The sequence below is a fragment of the Cryptomeria japonica genome, chromosome 5, assembly GCF_030272615.1.
Source record: "Cryptomeria japonica chromosome 5, Sugi_1.0, whole genome shotgun sequence".
Lineage (NCBI taxonomy): Eukaryota > Viridiplantae > Streptophyta > Pinopsida > Cupressales > Cupressaceae > Cryptomeria > Cryptomeria japonica.
The window spans coordinates 258,749,416-258,771,650 of NC_081409.1; positions in this window are offsets into that span (position 1 = coordinate 258,749,416).

A 22,235-nucleotide genomic window follows, 5' to 3' on the forward strand; every position below is an offset into this window, starting at 1 on the left:
TATTCACCATCAGAAGAACAAACTTGAGATCCAGAATTGAATATGATGAAGAACTTAGTTAAAAATGGCTCATGAAGGAAAAAATATAAAAACTAGCAAGTTGGGGTTAAAAACCTAACTTGCTAGTTACAGAGTAAAAATACTAGCATGTCGAGTTTTAAACCTGACATGCTAGTATAAAGGAAAAATAAATCACTAACAGGTTAGGGTTTGAAACCAGACATGTTAGTGGAACAAAACTAACTAACAGAAACCTGACCTGTCAGTCACAAGTGCAAAGATAAAGATCATATGTCAGGATTTGAAACCCAACATGTGACTAGAGGAAAATTCATCCTCACATGTCGGTTTCAAACCCCAACATGTGATTTGTGGGACATCTTTGGCCGACTTGCATGTCAGGGTTTGAAACCTGACATGTAAGTTGAGGGTATTACATCCCTACATGTCAGGTTTCAAACCTCGACATGTGAGGTGAAGGTTTTGTCACATATACTTACCTATATGTTAGGCTTCAAAACTTGACATGTAGGTCCTAAGAAGGAATTTTCTCATGTTGAGGTTTGAAGCCCGACATGAGAACCAAAAAAATGCAAGGATAGAACAAATGGAAAAACAAATATATAATCAGGTTTTGAAACCCATTGAGAGTGAGAGAAATAGGAAAGGGAGGTGTGTTGGGGTTTTAAACCCTGACATACCTACAACTAAGAGGAAACAAAAACAAAACAAGGAAATCAAACAATAGAAACCAACAAAATTCATGAAACCCTAGCAAACATAGACGAAAAACCCAACGCAGAACAAAAAATGAAAGAAGAAAACCCTACCTGGCATGTGCAAAAATGATAGAGAAATGGATAGATCTAAGTTGAAAATCACCAACCACACGCAAGGAGGAAAAGAAGCTCAAAATGCAAAATCAGGAGGAAACAACAATCTAAAATGCCATAAAAACCACCCAAAAAGCATTTATAACCAAACCAATAGATAACACAAGTTGTCAATAATGCAACTTCATGTTGATAGGTTAGACTTGAAAGTCTGACCTATCAGCTCAATGTTGGCATTCTACACTCACATGAGGATGGTTAATGTTGTCATTGATGGCAACCAACTAGTAACAGGATTCTACAGGTTCACCGACAACACAGACATCATTCATTGACACCAGTAGACACAACAAAGTTAATTCACTGGCAACGAAGCATACCGGCATCCAGGCCGACATGAGACACATTTTGTTTATTGTATTATAATGTAGTTATTTGTAAATCCAACATGATGTATTGTAAAGACTCATATATATATGAGATCTTATAGGTCATTTTTGATATAGCATATATAGAGGCAATAATGATATGGTGTTATGTAGAAGATAGCAAAAAGATTTTGTAATAAGGCAGATAGGTTATGTGAGTAAATATCATTCACTGGCAGGCTTTTGGTTAAGTTTTCTAACAGAGCTTAAACTGGTACTGAATCAAGCATTACAGATGCTATTTTGAGCAGTACATTGTCTTGGATTTAATTATCCATTTTGTAGTCAGTGAGACTCTTTCATTGAGTAATGAGCTCAAGGTTGTTGGCCTTCCTGCATGTGCAGACCCCTATTGTAAGTAATATTTAATCATATTGGCTAGTGAGTAAATATTGTGGGTCACAAATCCCACCGAGGTTTTTCCCTTATCGGGTTTCCTCACCAAAATATCTTGTGTTATGGTGTGCATTTATGCTGTCTCTATTATTTCTCTTTGCTACATTATTACTTGTTTACCGGTACATTATTTGAGTTGCAAAGTTATAAATAAGTTCAAATATTCCATAAACCGGTTAGAAATTGATTCATGCCCCCCTCTCAGTGTCTTTGGGACTGTCATTACATCTAACACTCAAGACCTTGGCAGGTCAAACTTTAAAGTCTGACTTGTTAGAAAAGCATAACTGCAGATCAAAGTTTAAAACCCAATCTACCAAGAAGGCCAACTATCACATCAGACTTTAAAGTCCAATGTGTTGACTCAACTAACTAACATATTGGGTTTTAAACCCCGACATGTGAGTAAAACAAAGAAAACTTAAAAACTAAAAAATGACTAAATGGATAGACGTGAAACAAAAAACCATTAATTGACAAGGTTGATTAGCCTCTCTTGAAGTTTGTGAGGTACGAAATAGATGAGTTTCATAGGGTTACCTCATAATATAGGCCATGCCGAAATCAAGGACAATAAGTTCACGTACATCTTGATCTATTAGCCTTCTAGTCAAGGCTAACACTTGCCTTGTTTCTTGAAATCATTATTTATTTGATATTAAGATCATGTTAGTTTGATATAGTGCACTGTTTTCCTCAACCTAATTGTTGATGTTAGATACAAGTTTCTTGATAGTTTTATTAACAATTTTTTTCCTTGGTCACTTGTAAAATTTAAGGGAGAACCAAAATGAGTGATTATGATCTAGTACAAAAATTTAGCTATTGTATATGTGGTGCATTTCTTAGTCAGTTTGGCCTCTACCCATGTAGTTAGGTAATCCACTTTGGCGATGATGAATCTTTCTTTGGATGCTTTAGCTAGAGTGTCAATTGGTCCAATGAAATTGATTGCTCATTTTTTAAATGGATTTTGTGCAAGAAATGGTTGTAAGGGAATCTCATTCCAAGTTGTAGGTCACCCTATTCTTTAGAAAATGTCACAATATTTTGTGTAATTCTTACAGTCATTATATAGAGTTCACCACCATTATCCAAAAAGCTGGATTTTGCAAGTTTTAGTATCTCTATTGAAGTATCCTCTTGCTATTCCTTCATATAACTCCCTTAGGTTGTGTTCTCATTCATGTGTTTATATTAATCTTTATAAAATATTATCCCTTCCTATTTTATATAGTGCTCCCATAATTAGTGTAAAAGGTAAATATTTCCTTAATAGAACTTAATTATTATGAGGAGACATATACGAGGTATAGCTCCTAGTTGAAAGGAACTCTAGAAAGTCATGTAAACCTTCTGGGAATATTGTAATCTAGAATATGTATGATCTAATTACTTCTTCCTCATCAATATCCTTTAGGTCCTCTTCGATATCAATTTTAGATAGTTATCCATACCTTGGTTGCTTCTTCTAACCTTAATTATTATATTAAAATTGAACTCTTGTAACAATTAGAGCGATTTCCATTTTTGCCCTTATATCACCAATTTATTTAGGAGAAAACTTAGATGTGACTGATTAATGTAGAAAGTGAAGGGAGTAGATAGTAGGTAGTGTCACAACTTATGAAATGCATAGACCATGACCAAGGATTCTCTCTGTGGTGGTATAATTCCTTTCTACTTTGGACAAAATTTTGCTAGCAAAGCCTACCAAGTGATCTATTTTTTCCCTTGGTTGCATTAGTATGACACCTATTTATATGCCAAAGGTGCTCTACATGTACATGAAATGGTATGTTACAATTTAAGAAGATTAATACATGACCTTTTGTTATTTTTTACTTTAGGGTGTCAATGATTGTTGGCATTCTGAATTCTATTCTATTGGTTCTTTTTTTTATCTATTTTTAGGTAATTCCTCCAATGGGGTGCCTATCGCTTCATAAGCTTTGATGAATTTACTTTGGTTCCTAGTGTATCTAATAAATATTTAACTTTGGATGTTCTTTTAAGTGGTATAAGATTCATGATAAGAGCAATTTTATTTGGGTCCACCATTAGACCTGTTGGCAATTAACACTCATTTGATTGGTTTCAATATGTTATCATTGATGGCATCATGTTCTAGTCTTCAAATTTTGGTTTGGTTGATTACCAGCAGACACTTCTTCGAAACTGGAACCATCAAGTATCTTCACTGGTTGAAAGGAATTCTTTGGTTACCGACATTGCAGGCTGACATGGTTCACATTCTAGTTATCAGTATTGGAGGCCGGATTCATTTTGGGAGATCCGGACATCGGCAATTAATTCTTATATTATTTATTTATGTAATTGAGATGATATGTATATTCATATTGTAATTATCTCTGTAAGCCGACATAAGGCATGCAAGTTTGTAAGGGTATATAGGTTAGTTAATTAGATCATTTTGTATATGGTTGCAAGGAGATGTAATGAAGTATATGTGAGATATGTAAGAGAGATCATGTATGTGAGGATATTTATGTAAGAGGTTATTCCAATAAGGGTTTAGGGTTTTAGACCACAACAGATAGATTTTAACTGAAACTATATTCAGACATAGAAGATGCTATCATTGCAGTTCAATCATTTATCCAGATTGTAGTCTGGATTTGTATGTAGTCAGTGAGGCTCCTTTTGTGATTGAGCAGTGTGCTCTAGGCTGTAAGGATTCCTGCAAGTGTAGACCCCTATATTTTTTAATCTATTTTCACATGGCCAATAGATTGATATTGTGGGTCACAAATCCCATCGTGATTTTTCCTCTTTAAGGTTTCCTACGTATAAATCTTTGTGTTATGGTATTCATTTGTGTGATTGGCTTATTATTTGCTTTACTTCTTTCAATCTTATATGTATCGGTATACCAGTTGATGAATGCATGTTTTAATAAGGTTAAGTTTGATCATTCTGGTGGAGCACTGATTCACTCCCCCCCCTCTCAGTGTTCTTGGATTCCAACAATTGGTATTAGAGCCTTGTGCCTTGGAGGAAGTTTAATAGCTTTAGGGAGATCCTAAATCTAGAATCCATCGATATGAGTTTGGAGAAGCAAATTGAAGTAGCACTTGAAGATTATGATGCTAAAAGGATGAAGAACTTGAAGTTACAAGATGAATTGAATTCTTCTCAGGAATTTATTCTTGTCCTATAGGAGAGGTTGTCATCTGTTCAAGCTGGGAGGAAGGAACATTTGCAGAATAAGGATAATTAATAGAAAGATACCCTTAATGAAAGATGTCAGAAGCTGAGTTAGGAGAACATGGTCATGAGGAATGAAATGCAAGCCTTAACTATGAGGATGTTAAAGGAGATTGAGGACCGGAAGAAAAAGAAAGAAAATCTTGGTGTATCTCTAAAAAAAAAATTTGAATAATACTCCTAGTTGGTTCATGAAAATGATATGTTGAGAACTGATTTAATGCAATCCCATAGTAATGAACAAGAACTTGAGAGACAAATGATAATTCTAAGAGATGACCTGACTATTGCAAGTGATTATAAAGAAAAATTCAAGGTTAGTTTAGCATAGCTTGATGAGTTATTGAAGAGTCAAAGATAGAGTGGAGATTCCCATGGACTTGTATTTGAACATGGTTAGAGTTCCAATACTACAAATGAAGATCAAAACTAGAAGGAATTGGTAAGGTAGCTTAATGCTTATAAATTTAATGGTAGATGCTTTGTTTGTAATAAATTTGGTCATATGGCTAGGCAATGTAGAAATAGAGAAAATGAGAACTATAATTCTACTCCAGGTCAATGTTCTAAATGCAATAAGTATAGTCATAAGACAAAAGATTGCAGAATGAGTGTTAAATGTTATGCATGTGGAAAATTTGGACATATGGCTAATCAGTGCAGGTCAAGTAATTATACTAGTTTTAACAAAGCAATTCAAAAGAACAATGTTACATGCTATGCATGAAATAAGGTTGGATACACAACTAAGTTCTGTACAAGAAAAAATCCACCGATTAACAATGAAGGATCAAATGAGAAAGGAAAAGAGAAGGTTAATGAAATCCAAAAATATCATATGAATAAATGGGTTAAGAAGATGAAAGATCAATCAGTAGATGGAAATGCACCGATTACTCAACCGATAGAGGACATTACTTCTATACCAACCGGAAGCTCATCTGATAACTGTTGAACATAGAGTACCACTGAGAGGGGGGTGAATCAGTGGTTCCTAAATTTAACAATATTTACCAATCTAATTTCAGACAATCAACTATTTATTTAACCACTAAATTTTCATACGGGTAATGCAAGAGAGAAGAACAAAGAGATCATTCACACTTAAGAGATTCACAACACCAAGTCTATGAGGAAAGCACAATATGGGAAAAACCCTAGTGAGAAGAGCTGCTGGAGACTATTGCTCCAATCCAGCCTCACAAGTAAATGACCAACTTACAAAGATTTAGGGCACCAACCCAAGGAGCACCAACCCCCGTACCTAGCTTCAACTAGGCAATGTATATTGAAATACCATTTGAATACAATTAAAGCTTCTTGTTACAAATGAATTTTGCAATTCTTGAATCAAATAACTCTCTGCTATATTTCTCTCCCTTTCACACACAGTCTCTCAACCCACTATATCACACTAGGATGATGCTTGCTCTACCTCACCTTGCCGGTTAGATTCAGTTGTCTGACTATGATACTGCCAGTGGAATCCTCTCACTAGTTTTATTGCTTTTTCTCACTACAACTTGATCAGATTGCCTTGATTAAGTTTTTCTTCTCACTCACTCTCCCCTCTTCTCCTCTTAATCTTTACAGTATCAACTTCCCTTTTTTTTGGAGCTCTCATCTCTTATTAGATGGTTTCCCACCAAAATGCAGTTCAAATTTTTTACAGTTAGGCTTTCCTCACTATCTATGAGGCAAACCAAATCCAATCAGATCCTGCATGATCTGATCACTTTTATGTCCATCTATTCATCTCTGTCATTTCTGCATCTTTTAAAACATGTTTTTGAGATAAGGGAAACATGATCCATTATCTCGATCTACATCTGTCAAACTGCTATTAATACCTTTGTTGTTCCCTTTTTGAGGTATTCTATCAATCTCATGTTCTTGTTTTGATCCAGGCACCAACTGCTCCCTGATCTTCCTCTATCATTCCTTCTTCTTTGAGCCATAATCATTTTGATGCAATCTCATGATTTGTGGCTTCTTCATTAATGGCGATTATCTGTTTCATCAACCCTGTCGATGAGGCTTCATCAACCACAACACACTTGCCACCTCAGCTCCATATGGCATCACACCAATCAAGACATGACCTACCAACATGCAGTTGGTCTGGCAGGCACATACCGGTAAAACCCTTTGCTAGTAGAGTGTTCTTCTTCTATTAACCGATATTGCATCTTGTATTGATTGCACATCTTCACCTCTAGTGGTGTGAAACAACTTTAAACATTTTGCCTCTTCATCATAAACAAGCAACCATCTTTCAGCCTAGTTTGTACTTTGCTAGTAGAATTTCATTCTTTATGCTCACCCTTATGTGGATCCCCATCATGCTGGTTGACATCAATGACAACTTAGTGCCAAAATGCCAACAATCTCCACCTTTGGCATTGATGTCAACTTTTCACAATTTACTTCATACTCCCCCTTTGACACAATGACAAAGGGTACTTGTTCACTCCCCCTTTGATCGATACCATGCTCCCCCTAAGCCACATAAAACCTTCCTAGGTAGATGATACAATGCCCAACTTGTGTCAGAGGTACTCAAAAGTGCTGATCGATAATGGTTTGGTGAAAATATCTGCTACTTGTTCACTAGTAGGAACATAATCCATTCTTACCTCCTATCCTTCAACCTTCTCTCTGAGGAAGTGATATTTGATTGCAATGTGTTTTGTGCTTGAATGCATGACTAGATTCTTTTCTATGTTGATTTCACTTGAATTGTAACATCGGATGAGAATAGGTTCAATGATGTCTACTTGTATATCTTTGAGAGTCTACTTCATCCAAAGCACTCGAGAGAAGCATGTAGTAGAAGCAATGTACTTAGCTTTAGTAGTAGATAAGGAGACTGAGTCTTACTTCTTGCTATGCCAAGAGACCAACCGGTCACCTTGAAAGAAGCCACCACCACTTGTGCTCTTTCTATCATCAATGCATCCTGCCCAATCAACATTAGTGTATGCTTCCAAAATAAAATCTCCCTATTTAGGATACCACAAACTATAGTTGAGGGCTCCTTGTAGATACCTAAAAATTTTGCTAACAACATTCATGTGTGACTTCTTTGGTGTAGCTTGGAATTTGGCTACCATGCATACTGCCTGAACTATATCCAGTCTTGAAGTAGTTAGGTACAGTAGGTTGCCTATCATGGATCTATATAGAGTCTGATCCACTACTGGTGATTCATCATTCTTACTCAATTTACTGCCTATCACCATGGGAGTACTTAGCATTTTGCAATCTTTTAGTTGGAATTTTTTTAGCATCTCCTTTGCATATTTAACCTATGAGATATATATTCCGTTATCTTTTTGTAATATCTGCAAGCCAAGGAAGTAAGTCAATTCACCAAGCATTGACATCTCAAATTCTGACTGCATCTGATCACCAAACTCTTTGTAGAGAGTTCCCTTGTTACCTCCAAAGATTATGTCATCTACATACATAACCACAATAATCATGTGATTCCCATCTTTCCTTATGTACAAATTACTATCAGTACTTCCATTTTTGAATCCTTTGTGCTTTAGATATTGATCTAATCTTGAGTACCATGCTCTAGGAGCCTGCTTCAAACCGTACAGAGCCTTCTTTAACCGACACACAAATGTCTCATCATCATGTAGTAGAAATCTTTCTGGTTGCTCCATGTATATTTCTTCTTCTAAATTTCCATTAAGAAAAGAATATTTTACATCCATTTGGTATACTTTATAGCCCTTGTAGGCAGAGTAAGCTAGAAACATCGTAATTGCTTCTAGTCTAGCCATCGGTGCAAATGTTTCTTCAAAGTCAATCCCCTCTACTTGAGAGTATCCTTTGCACACTATTATAGCTTCATGACTTACAATCTTACCTTCTTCATTCATTTTGTTCTGGTAGACCCATTTTGTACCAATGATATTCTTGTCTTCCGATCTAGGGACTAACTCCCAAGTCTTGTTCTTCTCAATCTGGTGTAGTTCTTCTTCCATGACATCCATCAATTCTTGTCTCTTGCTAGCCTCAATGAAATTTTTGGGTTCAACTTCAATGATGAGGGATAGGTTGACTTGTTCATCATTCTGGGCAAGTCTTCTTCTAGTCTGTACACCATCATTCTTATTCCCCAGAATTTTCTCTTCTGAGTGATTCAACTATACATATCAGTTGGGAACCTTCTAAGATGCTACCTCTGGTTCAGTTTCTATCTAAGCTTCATAATATTCATCATCAAAGTCATCATACTGGTTAACCTATGGTTGAGATCCTCTGTGCATATCTTCATCAATTCTTACATGCACACTTTCAACAACTCTTCTTAGTCTTTTATTGTAGCATTTGTAGGCTTTGTTGTTAGATGAGTAACCAAGGAAGATTCCTTCATCACTCCTAGAGTCAAAACTTCCCAAACCATCCATATCTTTCTTAATGAAGGACTTGCTTCCAAATACTGAAATATTTGACTGATGGCTTCTAGTCATACCATAGCTCATAAGGTGTCATCTTGTTGTTTGTTCTTAATTGAACCCAGTTCAAGGTGTATGCAGCAGTATGCACAAATTCTTTCCAATAAGTATTAGAAAAATTGGCCTCATTCAACATGGTTCTGGCCATCTCTTTGACTGTCCTATTTTTCCTTTCTACCACTCCATTTTAATGTGGTGTTCGAGAAGCAAAGTATTGCCTTCTAATTCCATGTTTTTCACAATAATCTTCAAATTCATTTGATGTGAACTCTCCACCCCTGTCTAATCTTAGGCATTTTAATTTTTACCCACTTTCCTTTTCTACCATCTTCCGAAAGATCTTGAATCTTTCAAATGCTTGTGATTTATATTGCAGAATGGTGACCCATGCCATTCTTGAGTAGTCATCAATGAAGAGCATGAAGTATTTTTCATCGGCAAGTGCTTTTGTTCTAGTTGGATAACACAAATCTATATGCACAATTTCAAGTGGGTTGGAGGTGTTGTGCTCCTTTGTCTTGAAACTCACTTTTGTTTGCTTACCTTTTACACATTCATCACATAATGTGTTTACCAATTTAATGATGTGTGGAATATTCCTCACACACTCCTTTTTGCTTACTACAACTAAGTTATCAAAATTTATGTGACCTAATCTTCTATGCCACAACCAACTTTCATCTACTTGTCCTAACATACACTGAAACTCATAGCATTCCTTCATATTATAAAGATTTCCATCAGTTCTCTTTCCTTCAGCCACAACTTTACTAGTACTATCTTTCTTTATCTGGCAATTGGTTGAGTCAAAGGTGAATTTGTAACCTTTTTCATACATCTGACTCACACTCAGTAGATTATGCTTGAGGCCTTCCACGTAGTATGCATCATGTGCCTTCAATTTTCCATCAATGCTTAATGTTCCTTTTCCCTTTATTTTGATCGAGGAATTGTCTCCAAACCTTACTGATCCACTTTTCCAATCTTCAAGTTTAATGAATTTCCTTTTGTCACCAATCATATGGTTTGAGCAACCACTATCTACCACCCATAGACTTTTACTTTCAGCATGCAAGGCAGTTTGCACTATGAGACTCGATTCTGCCTTTTCCTTTTCTTTCTCAACCCAAACTAGTTTGATTTCCTTCTTCTTGTCAACTGCTATATTCAGCTCAGGTTTAGTTACCATTTCATGATTTGGATTTTTCTTCATTTTCTTGATCTTCTTGTTTTTGCATAATTTTTCTATGTGTCCAAATTCTTGACAGTTATAGCATTTTATATTTTCATTAAAGGGAACATCCTTAAAATTATTGTAGGGTACCAATTTGTTCTTCCTACAATCAAAACTCTTATGTCCATATCCATTGCATTGATAGCAAATAATATCCATATCCCGAAGTGCATTAAATGAATTTCTACTTTCATAATTAATAGAAGGCTTATTGTTTAACCTACAGTCAGCTATTATGTGTCCAAACGTATTACACTGGTAACAATAACCATGAAATTCTGATACATACGGGTTGGGTTGTCTTGGTCCTAAATGGAACTACCTCATTGGGTGTCTTCCATTCATGTTGTTGAATCTAGTGAATCCTTCTCGGTCAATTCTGACATTCCTCCTTGGGTTTGCATATTTATGCATGAAATCTAGCCTGTAGTTCATTTTTGCATACATGTTTGGATGTTGATTTCTAACAACATTTGCATATGTCTTTTTGCCAGTATCCTTTCCTACAATGAATGTATTCTTTTCTTCACCTTCAATTCAAGAGGTGAACATTATCTCTTTGTCAGATTTACCTTTGTGGGTTGAACCTTGACCAACTTCAAAGCCTAAACCTCTGGTGTCTTTGTATTGCTTTTGTTTGCTCAACATCTTATCCAAAGCCTTAGTGCTACCTTCATACTTATTATTTTTATTTATTTCTTTCTTTTTTCAAGCTCCTTTTTGAGATTTATTATTTCCTCTTCTAGCTCTTTATGCTCCTTTTCTTTCTTTGTCAAATCAAGGGCTATAGCTTCACCGATCCTCTTAGTTTCCTCCAACTGCAATTTTAAGTCAGATATGATTTGACCAAATTCTTCTAAAGACTACTTCAAGAGATCTTGTTCATCTACTACAACAAGCTTGACCCTCTTGAGTTCCCTTCTTGTTTTACTTAGTTCTTCAAGTGCACTAATAAGTTCACTTTCCGAATCCACTTCAACCTCAATATCCTCTTCTTCCTCATCTTCATCACCAAGTATGTTGAGTGCCATGAAGAGATTTAATTTTTTGTAGTTATCATGGTCATCATCTTCTCATGGATCTTCATCATCTATTGTGTCATCCTCAATGGTAGATAGGTTGTTTTGGTTTTGGTAGCCTCTTCTTCCTTGCCGATAGTCATTCCTATCTCTATCTTTATTGATAAATCTTCTAAACTCTCTTGACTCATCTCCACCATCTTCTTTGTGAGGACAACTTGCAGCGAACTGTCCTACTTTCTTGCAGTTGAAGCATTTAAGTGGTAGCTTTCCCTTATACCAGTCGGATCCTCTTTTCAGCTTCCTAACAAAGTTTTCTACTTCAGCATCAGAGTCTTCAGTGGATAGTAATAGCTTCTTTTCCCTTTTTGGTGATGTTGAATGCTGCCTCTTTCCTTGTAGAAGTCTCACCAGTTGTTCTCATCTCATAGGCTGTTAGGGAGCCAAATAGTTCATCCATTGTAAGTCTTCAGATCCTTGGCTTCTTCTATGGCTGATACCTTAGTATCATATTTGGGAGTAAGAGATCTAAGTATATTTTTGACAAGAATCTCATCTGCAATCTCTTCTCCAAGTCCTCTAATGGTATTCACAGTTTCATCAAATTTGTGAAGATAGTCTACAATATTTTCATCATCTTTCATTTTGATGCTTTCAAGTTGACTCCTCAACATTTGCAGCTTGGCTTCATTGACCTTTGCATCTCCCTCAAACAACCTCTACAATTTGTCCCATGTCTCCTTTGCTGAAACATAGTGCATGACTTTGACAAATTCATTATCGGACAGTCCCCAAGATGGCATGTTTTGCCTTTCCATTATTCTCATACTTCCTTTTTGCATCCAGATCAATTGGAGGAGTATTGGGAATGACATACCCATTCCTGAATGACATCCACACATCAAAACCAAGAGATGAAATATAGGTCTCCATTCTTCTGCTCCAGAAGGCATAGTTAGATCCATCAAACATGGGGGTTTTTGAGGAAGGAGACTCACTTCTTTCCATTATGCTCAAAGTCTAGAATCTACCAAAGGTTTAAAGATAACTGGGAACCTTGCTTTGATACCAATTGCTGAACATAGAGTACCACTGAGAGGGGGGTGAATTAGTGGTTCCTAACTTTGAAAATCTTTACCAATCTAATTTTAGATAATCAACTATTTAATTAACCACTAAACTATCATACCAGTAATGCAAGAGAGAATAACAAAGAGATCATTCACACTCAAGAGATTCACAATACCAGGTTTACGAGGAAAGCCCAATATGGGAAAAACCTTGGTGAGAAGAGACACTAGAGACTACTACTCCAATCCAGCCTCATAGGTAAATGACCAGCTTACAAAAATTTAGGGCACCAACCCAAGGACCACCAACCCCTACACCTAGCTTCAACTAGGCGATGTATATTGAAATACTATTCGAATACAATTAAGGGTTATTGTTGTCAATGAATTTTGAAACTCTTGAATCAAATAAATCTGTGCTATCTTTCTCCCTTTCACACACAGTCTCTCAACCCACTGTATCACACTAGGATACTGCATGCTCTACCTCACCTTTCCGATTAGATTCAACTATCTGACTATGATATTGCCAGTGGAATCCTCTCATCGATTTTCTTTCTTTTTCTCACTACAACTTGCTCAGATTGCCTTCATAAGTTTTTATTCTTTCTCACTCTCCCCTCTCTTCTCCTCTCAATCTTCACAACATCAACTTCACTTTTGTCCAGACTCTCATCTCTTATTAGATGAGTTCCCACCAAAATGCAAATCAAAGTTTTTATGATTAGGGTTTCCTCACTATCTACAAGGCAAACCAAATCCAATAAGATCCTACATGATTTGATCACCTTGATTTCCATCTGTTCATCTCTGCCATTTCTGTGTCTTTTAAAACATGTTTTCTAGATAAGGGAAACATGATCCATTATCTAGATCTACATCTATCAAACTACTATTTATACCTCTGTTGTTCCCTTCTTGAGGTATTCTTTCAATCCGATCTTCTTACTTTGATCTAGGCGCCAACTACTCCCTGATCTTCCTCTACCATTCCTTCTTCCTCAAGCCACAATTAATCTGATGCAATCACATGATTTATGGCTCCTTCATTAATGGCAATTATATATTTCATCAACCCTGTCAATGGGGATTCATCAACCACAACACACTTGTCACCTCATCTCCATATGGTCTGAAGCCAATCAAGACACGACCTACCGACACACAGTTGGTCCGATAGACAAATACTGGTAAAACCCATTTCCAGTAGAGTATTCTTCTTCTGTTAACCAGTGTAGCATCTTGTATCGATTGCACATCTTCACCTCTGGTGGTGTGAGACAACTTTTAATGTTTCACCTCTTCATCATAAACAAGCAACCATCTTTCAGGCTAGTTTGTACTTTGCTAGTAGATCTTCATTCTTTATGCTCACCCTTATGTGGATCTCCATCATTCTAGTTGACATCAATGACAACTTAGTACCAAAATGCTAATAGTAACTAAGGCAGATGCCTTATGGGTAGGAAAAATTCATGAAGATATTGCTTATGCCCTGAGAAGTGGTTCTGAAAGATGTTCCAGACATTGGAGATGCTTATCCAACATGGAGATGTTTAACTGAGATCTGGTATCTTTCACTGGTAGCCATTCATATCAATAAGGAATTAGGGTTTCTTAGAGGTTAAAAGAATGAATTCACTTCAATTTTGATCACAGCATTCCGAAAGATATCTACCAAAACCAAATTCAAACTCTGCATAAACCTTTTCCTATCCTTCAAAGTTGCCTCAGTTTGTTGGATCGTGTCAGTGAGATAATGCATGTGATCTTTTGGTGATTGTTCTCCCTAAAGTAATGCCTTAGATATTTATATTCTTTGGGAAATAAGATTGTCCAACTTAGGACCAAGCTTATTTTTAAGCTCTCTAGCATTAGACCTTATCCTTGCCTTTTCTTTCTCAAGTTTCTCTAATTTAGCTTGGAAAGTTTTGAAATATTTAATTATGTTGTCGTCTCTAGCAGTTCCCATGCTAGTAAAAGCTTCCTATAATTGTTTTCCTAATATAAAAGTTGTATGTGTAAGAAATGACCGTATTACTTATCTTTAGTCCAAGTTATAATAGACTTGTAGAGGTGGTTCTTAGGAGTGATGGAGCCTTCATATTTAGGGATGTTAGGGTGTTCACCACCGTATTGTCTATACCAAGGGCTCATATGAACATTAAAAGAAGGAAAATTAAAAAAAAAATCATTGTGTATTCCACCAACAAGTGACATTATAGATTAATCTATATTCAAGGGTTTCCATTCTCAGTATTTTTTATAAATAAGGTCATTCCCATAGTTTTGATATATTCCAAGGCATTGTTTACTTGATAGAACCATCTTAGTTTGATATGAGATATTTCCTATTTGATTATATTTTTCTTGAGTGTTTTCTTTATTTAGTTGAAAGTGTTAGATATATAGTTTCTAATCATGCACATATGTCAAAATACATATAGTTTGTGTGTAGGAGTAGAAACTTGATAGATTGGTTGTTTGGAATCCTTGTGTTATGGTTGTACACATGATATATCCTTAATCTTTAATGGGATATGTACTATTTTTCTATTATAAAAAAATTAAAATTTTGAACTCTTGAATAAATTATACCATTTACATCTACAAACCACCTACGTCCAAGTAGTGCCTGAAATATATTGAAAGGTGCTTTCATTTAGGCTACTTCATTGTTAGAACATTATTTCATTCCCCTTACATTTACCTCTACATTGTTCTAAGTACCCAATGTATTCATTATGGATCCATCTACTAGACATATGTTCATAGGATTTTTCATTAATTTAGGTCTACCTAATTTATCACTTTTGGTGGAGGGTATTATACTTAGCCTTGCTCCTAAATCCACCTTTATGGATTTCACCTTGTGGTCATTAAGCTATACATCAATTAATAATCAAGTTCTTTTCTAATTATAGTCCTTTCACAAATGATTTACTTGAGTTTTCTTGTTCCAATACTTCCCTATTTTTTTTAGCTTGAGAACTAGAACATTATTTGTCATCACTATTATTAGCTACTTTAGTGTCTAGACATCATGTTGAATGAAGTGAGTCACATATTCAAGAATTTTTTGTTTGATTATCTTCTTTGCTTCTTCTACCATATTATCATAGTTTATTTTTTCTTGTTTAAATAAGACATATTCTTATTCTTACGTTTCTTCTTCTTCTAGTATATAGTACTCTTGAAATCCCTCTTCTACCAGTGATTTGTTTTTGCAATTTTTGGTATCAATACCTTGTCTAGTGACAACATTTTATTTCTTCTTATTTATTCATTTCTTTCTCTTCTTTTCTATCACAATATGTTCTCTACAATTATCTTATTTTGAGGTGTTAGAGGTCCACACATCCATTCTATGGTAGGTTCAGATTCCTTGTGGTGAAACTCTTCAGGCCACTTTGGCTCTTCTTTGTAGCTCATAACTCGAGAAAGATTTCTCCAAATCTATATTATAAATCTTTATTCTTTTTAAAATTAAACATAATAAAATATTCTCCTCTAAAAAATGTAAATTTAAGCCTATTTTATGCCCAACTTTTAGGGGCATAGAGTCGTATATTTCCATAGTTAAAACACGTGGCATAATTTATTCTCCTATTTCCTTTTCCTCTACCTAAACCTCCCCTATAATTAATATTTTGGTTATCTTCCTAATATTCCTGGCTTTTTTTAACTACACAAGCATTTCAATTATCCTACCGGATAGGGATCCGATATCTTATATCACCTTTCTACTCCTTGTTGTAACTATGATTCAAACAACACCCATTTCCTTAGTTCTATATTGGAGGTCTATGTTTAGGACAATCCTTGGTAAGGTTTAAGTTCTAGTCTTGACAATAAGCATAATATATTATATTCTAATTCACTTCTGTAATGATAACAAGTGTCTTTTCTTCTCTATCTTTAAGACAAATCATTCTATATGTATTACTAGTTCTAGAAAGCTCTCCAACAACTCTTTTTTTTTATCCTTCTCTAGTTTCCTCCATTTTTGGGCCTCTATTTGGTAGGAACTTGAATCAAGTTTGTGTATTTTTAGAAATATCCACCATCTAAGTCCATTCTTAAATCTTGGTTCAATTTGGAGAAGAACCATTTTGTCTTCTACTTTTTCATTAGAGGCCCTTCTACTTTTCTACATAATTCCTTAAATCTCTTATCATACTATTTAAAAAAAATCATGATCCTTGATTTAGTTTTTTTTATTATTTTTAGACTTTTAGTGGGGACTTTTGGTGTCCCAAAATTTAATAAAAATTATGTCTTTCCTTTGTCCCATGTAGCTGAATGTTTTGGATAGTTCTTCACATAACATTCTAGTATCTCATCTCTTACTGATCTAAAAAGTTCCAACAACATTTCCTTATCAATGAATTTACCAATCTTCTCCTAAATAAATTCTAGAATGTAAAGTTATTGTTTGAAATCAATGCTATTAACAACAAATACATGGATCTTAATTGTTGCATCCATGATGCTATAGTTTATTTTGAGGTTTCTTAGCAACTGCAAATCAACTAACAGTTTCTTTACTAGTTTCTTCTTTGGTAATTGTAGTACCTCTACTAGTTTGAACTCATTAGACTCATATTTTATTATTGGTTGGTTTTTAGTGGATACATTACCATGATATATTAGTCAGATTTTTATAACATTATGCTTTAACTGGAGATGAGATGTATAATTTATTTGCAGTATTTCAGTACTTGTGATTTATGGCATTTTATGGATTATTGCTATGTACTGACATTTTACTTTATCTATGCAATTTGTAATTATATGTTGTGTGTTTACGAGTGTATTGGATGCAAGGGGATGATTTTCCTTCACTCATTTTGGTGAGACCGGGAACGTAGTGATTCTCCTTCATCGGTGTGGATGTCATGTTTTCTATATTGTATATATATGCATGTGTGGTTCAGTGATGCAGGATATTGCAGGTACAAGTACTAGGTAGGTATGGGGTATCGTCTCCACCTAGCTTCACAGGTCTAAGCGTGCCTTATATTTTCTAATGGAAGTGGAGGAGATAGTAGTTAACCCTATTTTACTTAGTTACACTCATGTGAGTGTCGTCAGTTGGTCGTCTTGTTAGTTTGTTCTGCCTTCATATTTTGTCATTTTATCTTTTATGGGTAATTGCTTGAGATTTGTTTAATTTGAGTGTTTTAGTGGATTAAATTAATTAATTAATTAAGTCTATGGAATTATCTCATAGTTGTATTGTTTATGCATTGAGATTATAAATATAGTTAATTAAAAGAAATAATTAAATTAAGTTGCAAGCTGCATGATATTAGAAATATATTTTTATTTAAATGAAAAAAAATAAATTAGATTAATTATTTTTATTATTTCCTAAAGTTTTAATTAAATAAATGAATAAAAGAATTAATTGAAATTAAAATATTTTTTTAATTCTTTGTTTAGAAAATTAATTAATGTGCATGAGAAAAGAAAAGAAAGAATAATGATTTTTAATTATTGCATGTTAGTTTATCTTTTGTTATAAAATTTGAAAAGAAAAGAAAATTATTTTTATTCTAAATTTAGGTATTTTAGAAAAGCTATTGAACCTATAATTTTAGTTTAAATAGGGGAATAGGTCTTTATTTTAGATACACAGGAACAGGTCTAGAATTTAGGTGAAGGAATTTATTGGAAGCTTATTGAAAAAGTTAGGGCACTTCTATAGATTTCTTCCAGGAAAGCTATACCAGGTTGGATGAATTCTTAGTTGTGGGTTTTAGTAGATATTTCTATTTTTCTCTGTTTGATGTGTGTGTATAAAATTATTGTCGAATATAAACCCTCTTCTGGTGAATTCAAATTTTGTTTTAAAATCCATGCGTAATGTGTTTTTCTAGTTTATGGGAAGGATGAATTTTTCAAAACATTGAGAAAATTAATTTATTCTCTCTAGTTTCATTTGTATTAATAGTTCTTTAAATAAATCTTGTGGTTTCTTAGAAATAAATTTAATTGTGAATTAAATTTATTTGATTATCTAAATTCTAAAAAATTGTGTTTGAAATAAAATTATGTGAAGGAGTTTTCAATTTATATGAAATTTTAAAATTCTATGGGAATTATGTAAATGATGTTTTTAGGAATTTAGAAATTAATTTAAAAAAATATATATATATTAAAAAATATATATATAAAAAGGTAGGGCATGCTACCTATGGTAGCATCCACTATCGGCGGTAGTACATAGTACTGTCGACGGTAGCAGTGCTACCAGATGGTAGTACTAGCTACCAGCAGTAGCTTAGGCTACCGTGCCAAGGGGTATAACACAAGTTTTAACATGGTTTTAATTTTTAAATTAATTTCTAGCTCTTGTGCGTACTGCGGTATGACTGTTTCAGGTTTTGTACCCAGGGGTTGGATAAATAAAATTTATTATGTGTTACATTATATATGTATATAAATAGATATATGTGTATTCATATATGTGTTTATATATATATATTTATATATTAGATATGCTTTTATTATGGTAGTTATTTTAATATTTTAAATGTATTTTAAATATTATTTAATTACAGTTTGGAATGTTTGAGGAATAAAGCTTATAATTTTTTTATAAATATGTTGAAAATACATTAGGAGAATTATTTTTATTTTAAATCTTTTTGGACAAATGACAAGAAGGATGTTTTTTTTTAAATAGTGGTATTTTATTATTATTGGAAAAATCTTTATTCGCAAATAATTTATGCTTTGGCTATTTTAAGAAAAGATTGCTTGTATTAGGATCTTGTGTAAATGGTGTTTTCAGTCAAGCTTAAATTTCATTGGTATTCTAGTTGAATTGTCATTGTGTCCTATGTTATTATTTCTCCTAGACCAGGTGTTGTTGTATAACCTATTTGATATGAGCCATTGTGTGTTTTTGTCCAAATGGTCAATCTTGGGTTGGTATTTGTGTATCCTTCACCTGTGCTTGTCAAGATTGTTTATGGTTGTCTATTTAACCATAGAGTTCTCGTAGAGAGAAACATTTCCTATTAGTGTCCTATGAGAGAGAGTGGCTTTTGAGTAGGGGCCGTGCTCGAAGTGGATGACAGGATAACCCATCGAAAGTCAGTTAAAAGTGATAACCTAAATAATTGATTAGGGGGTGGGTAGATTAAATATTAATTAAGATAAATGTACCTCATGCATAGATGAGTGCTAGTACAGGGCTCATAATGTTATGTGAAGGCCTGGAATGGCAAACTTACCACCTTGTCTTCACGAAAGGATTGGTAGGGTCTGCATGAGACTTAGTTGGAACGGAAGGCTCAGGAGAGGTTACCAGGAGAAACCCAAGGATGGGGGTCGGGACCTATGGAGGTTGTACCATGGTAACCATCAAGCTATGCAATGAAACTCTCTTCTTAGAGTCACTAGTGTTTTGTGAGTTGAGTCACATGGATGTTTGCAGAGTCTTGTAGTCCTTTCGTACTTGTCTTACTTTGCTTGCTTGAGGGTTTTCTACTATCTCCTAGCACGGTGGGGTGGTTCCATTTTAGGATCACATGGTCGGGTGGTAGTGCTACTTCCCATCAGATGTTTTGGATTGTATCTTTAGGTGAGGAAAGGCTTCACTGGTGTTTCTTGGTTCGTGGTTTATGTACCAGCTCTTGTTTGAGAACATTGTTCAGTTGAGACCTTGTGGTCATTGTATCAAACTTTTATGTAACCTTGATATTGTATCCTTGTAATCAGTGGTATTATTGGAAGCCATGTATTTATGGATATTGTAATATTATTATGTCAGTGAAATGAATGTTATTGTTTTGATCTTATGTTTAAATGTTTTATGGAAATTGGATACATTGGAATACTTTTATTTCTTTATTATGAAATTTGGATGTATGTGTAGCTTTAAACTTAAGCATTCAATTTATCTAATTAAATGGATTAACTATGTTGTTAATATAATCTATGAAATTAATCTTCATTGGTTACCCTTAGGAAAACATATGATATACTTTTGATGTGTTATTCAACATGCTATGGTTTTAGTTAGTGCAGTTAGTCTTTAACAAAAAAAAAATTATTTTACCCTTTAGTTGCCTAGTTGTGTTGTGTTCCTTTAGGGTTTCTAGTGGGGCATTACAGTAATTGCTTCTCCTTATTAGTATGACTATTTTGGGGGCTTATTCTCTTTTTCCTTATCTCTTTTTAACTTAATTTCAAAGTGTTCCTCACCAAGTATCTGACTCCATGGTATCTTTTATTTTCTTTTCTCTCCTATTTGGTTTTGGTTTTCTTTTTTCTCTTTTTCTTTTCTCTCCTTATTTATTATTTATCTCTATTCTCTTACTCTTATTTCTAACTAGGGATGGGTTCTTATATGAGGGATGTGTCATTTCAAGACCTCTCTTTATTCCTTGATTTGTAAAAGACATTTCATTTGGTTTCACCTCTTTGTTATTCTTGATTATTTTCTTCTTCAATTTTATTATTTTATTTTATCTTCCTTACACTTGAACTAAAAATATATTGGAAATATTTTTTACTAAGGAAAATGCGGGTTTTATAGGGATCCAAAACCACCGAGTGATAGTCTACAAAAAAATCATTAAAAGTCCTCTAAAATGGAAAGGATATCAAACAGACAAAAAGACAACAAACAAATAACAACAAAAACACGTTAACCTAAAGACTTTAAAGTCCTTACAATCTCTGTTTCAAGGATGTTCATCTCTTGCACCACCTTCTTCAGGTCCTAGAAATCCTGATTGGAAGACTCTACCTTTCTTCTAAGGTTTTCTCTGGTTCTCTTAGAGGGACAAGATTCCTCTTTCTGGCCTTTTTCTCTATCAGCATTAAGGTCCACGATCAGGGAACCTTGTTGGGACTTATCTAGCTTATCCACCAATGTATTCATACTAGTCGTAGAGTTCTTAACAATGTAATGGCTTTGCTTCAAAATGGCATTCATTGTTTCCCTAATTTTACTGATTTCCCCTTTGAGATGCATGGTCTTTTTCTCCTTTTGCTTTTTCATTTTTTCCATAAGTTCCCTAGTTCTCTAGAGACACTCTACCATTCATAGCTTCTCTTCTTTAGTCCATACTACCCCTTCACCATTATGAGGCTGCCCCTTTTCTATCAATTCATCTAGTTTGTTGGACACTGACCAGTTCTTAAGATTCAGATTTTTTATTTTATGAAAAACCCATTAAAAAACCCTAAAAAAATCCATAGTGATGTTTCTAGTAATTGCCAAGATATCATCTAGAGATTTTTGGTCTTCTTTAAAGTAATGGCCTTCAAGTTTGAGGTCCTTAGGTAATCTAGGTCTATTCTCTCTATAAGTGGCAGGGTGAGAAGAGTGGGATCCATCAGAGGGATAAATTTTCACTTTTCTCCTAGAGAGAACTATTCCTTCCTCCTTCCAATTTTTGACAAAATACTTCAAAATCTCAGGGTTAGAACCATGAAGTTTCTCCAAGAAAGGTCTCAGGCCTTCTTTATCAATTTTCTTCCATACCTTTATTTTTTCTGATGCTTATCATAGTTTTTGGGCTCCATCCTCTTCCT